Consider the following 3,605-nt stretch of genomic DNA (forward strand, 5'->3'; position numbering starts at 1 on the left):
ATAGTCTGTTCCCTGTCGGGAGACCTTGCAACCTACGTGCAAAGTGGATCTTCCAGGTTCTTTGTGCGAGTAGGTAAGATTAGCGGCTGTAACGGCCGATTAGGTAGCTTCGAGACCCTGTGGTGGACGGGCGTGTTTGTCTCCCAGGTAAGCCAGGAGCCGCAGCTGGCGCGCTGCCTGCGCAAGTTGTAAAGTATAATGTAAACAACAATTATACCAGTCAGCTTGTTCTGTCCAGTTATTGTGAGAGGAAACAAGGGGCGGACAGTGAGTCCTCTCGCACTATACACTCTAACTCCAATGTATCACCATGGGAGGAAGATCCCATGTGTAAAATTTTTGGTCTTCCGGGTTACATACAATGACTACGCAGAATTTATGTTCGCGCGGATTTATTTCCGGTATTTGTGAACTTTTAAAAACCCTGTGTGTGTATTCGTTGGTGACCAGTATCAAGTGTCCCAAGGCCTGTTGGGAACTTAGACAATAATATCCTCAACAACGTTGATCGGAGACATATTTGTGAACATTTAATGTGTCTCGAACTCAAACGCTAGAAGCACGGAAACGTATCAGTGCCAGCATCATTGGTGACGTCACCCCCTGCTCCCACCGAAACTTCGTACCTTCGGAAAGTGTAACTTCTGCCGCACCAGGTGCCAGTGCCCGTTACACCGCAGCTGTTCCAGTCCGCACTGACTCGTATTGCCGCTGCAACCAGGTAAGTGCAACTGCTGGCTTCCTGCTATCATCTTCCCGGTCCTAATATGGAGCCCTCAGAGAAAACGACATTAGTCAAGTAGAGGGGTGTAGCGAAAGCCGCTCTCAGGTGCAGTCTGCGGACAGTGCCAGTATCGAAATGCTGGAATTAAAATTAAGTCGACCGACTCGGATTCAGACTGATTTTGAGTCGTCTCAAACACGACTGGAAACTGAAGATCAATGAGCATATCATAGTAAGGACAGGGCAGAATTCGAGGATTAGTGGGACTTCGTTGAATCCACTATCAAGTGATCAAAGAAGAGGTACACCCATCTTTCGCAGCCTTTGGGCTCGAATCCGTCAGGCAGTGTCAGTTCTTTGATACTACCCGCCATTAACTTGCCAAATTTTGAAGGCGACTACCTTAAGTGGTCATCATACAGGGAGATAAATGAGTCTCATTATGAATAACAATTCAATTTGACGTTCAAAAACTTCATTACCTTCATTCCTCGCTGCGGGGTGAAGCTAAATACCTATTGAAACATATACTTTCCACTGTAGGAAACCTATCGATAGCCTGGGGACTTATTACGCCGAGGTATAATAACTCAAAAATTACCGCAGCCAGACATGCTAACGCTTTGTTGGCCTTACCTACGGTCGGCCATGGTGCAGCGAGCTATTATACGCAACTAATTAATCACGTATCTACCCATTTAAAGTCCTTAGAACCTCTCAAACCTGATGTTCTACTTCATGAAGTTATTATTTCAAGTGATTCTGTCCAGTATGCGACACACAGATCGTCATGAGTGGGAGGTAAAGATGTCTGGGTCGACATTGACCACATTAAATCAACTAATAGATATTTTAGAAACAAAATGTCAGGCGTTGAGCTGATCAGGTTCTGGGATAACACCGCAAGGGACCCGCAAGGAAATGCCAATAATTCAGATCAATCGAGACATGGGAGGAGCGCTCATCTGGCTAACGCTGATACTGAGGAGTCATGTAATTTTCGTAGTGAACCTCATGCTATCACTAAATGCAAGGGGTTTCAATGAGTAAATATCGATAAGAGGCGACCATATATGACAAACAATAAGCTTTGCTTTTTGTGCATCTGTTCTGGTCATTTCTCGACTAAATGCACAATTTCTCCTTGTAATACCTGTAACAGAAGACACTACATAAAGCTCCACGAGCCTTCTGATCCAAGGAATGGGCAAAATAGTGAATCTGGAGACCATTTCTTGGCCCATCAAGCTACGAACGGGAAAGCAAACATCCATTGTAACGTTTCGTTGGTAACACCTTGCGACCGAATCGCCGAATCTGTCCATCAGTAAATGGGGTATGTTCTCAACTGACTCGGTTGTTTTAACCCCCTCCACTGACGGAATGACCCGCTTCCTAATTCCGTATGTATAAAGCCAATACGGACTTGTAGCTGTCACGCCTTTGCGCTTACTGCTACGTATTTAAACCGTAAATAGCTCAGTCCTAATGGTAAGAGGTAGTAGTGAATTCACGTTGTTAATCTTTGCAGACAGCACAGCTGTCACAAGCTCAGCTCACTTTTACTCCACTCCTACCCTCGCCATTCAACTTTTTTTTAATGATTTTGGATATTGCTCTTCGGACAATTGCTATAGAATTAGTTAAGTGACTTTACTTGAAAGGTTACTCAGAAAAATTTAAGTAACTATAAATAGGCGACTCATTCTGGTGTGACCATTGCTCTTTTCAACATTCTTATACGCTAAAGTATTCTACACCCAAAAGAATTGTAAATGAAAGAGGCGATGGTGGCCTCAGTCTGATTTCACTACACTATGTTTCAGGTTACTACACTTTACAATGAACAACATGCGTCGTAATTTTACTCATTACTATATTCTGTCTTCTGCACTTGCACAAAAGAAAACTGGTATTCTCCTTTTACGTATATACAAAATTCGACTTAACAATTGCAAGCAGTCTTGCCTTGGGTAGACGTGTCGGTACTGGTGGTGAGATGCATGTGGCTAACGCAGCTCTTCACGCCTCATGCCCTCAATGGCGGCTGGAACTACGAGCTGTAGCACTCGTATAAGCTACTGCACGTCCGCCATAAAATCTGGGCGCAGGAACTCTTACAATCAGCCCCAGTGGCATAGAGACGGCTTCGACTACCATTCGTCGCGTTCTACTCCACAAACGGGGACGATATTCGCCTCTTCGCTGTTGCACAATCACTTTTGCGTGAGCACAGTTACGCACGTCCGGTCACATCAACACTCCCCAGGCCATTTCATTGTTCAGTCCCTGTGTCTCCAGCTACCTCTAGCTACGCTCGTATCACCAAGAGTGGGGGCGTTCCCCTACCACCTTTTCACTGCAATCATTTAGTATTTAAGAATATTTATATTTATTACCCTGGAGTTCATACCAGTCATAATAATTTACTACTAGCGCCTTATAACATTAAATCATACAATAATAAGTTATAATTACCAAGGAAAAGAATACATTTGACTCCGAGAGCTTAGTGCATTGTCTGACAGGCAGCGCTAATTCCCAGTTTCGCCAATAGATGGCATCAGGGTGCACTCCCTGGCAGTCTCACACCAGCGCGCCCGTTTCCGACGCGCGGGCTCCAAATTACTGTCAGCCCACCATCATTTCAGTTCCGTTACAACCTGTTGCCAACATTAATGAGAGCATGGATGGACAGCAGGTATGCACAGTTCTGCTAGATAGTGCAACTCAGCTATCCTTTATATGTAAGGGCATGACAGAGAAATTAAAATTGAAACGAAGTAAACATTCGTTTCCTGTAAAAGGCACAGACAATGCCTTTGCAGCGTTAATGTCTTACACCTGTAATGTTAAACTGTCGCCTGGGCTCAACGACTTT

This window comes from Schistocerca americana, chromosome 3 (genome assembly GCF_021461395.2).
Source record: "Schistocerca americana isolate TAMUIC-IGC-003095 chromosome 3, iqSchAmer2.1, whole genome shotgun sequence".
Taxonomy (NCBI): Eukaryota; Metazoa; Arthropoda; class Insecta; order Orthoptera; family Acrididae; genus Schistocerca; species Schistocerca americana.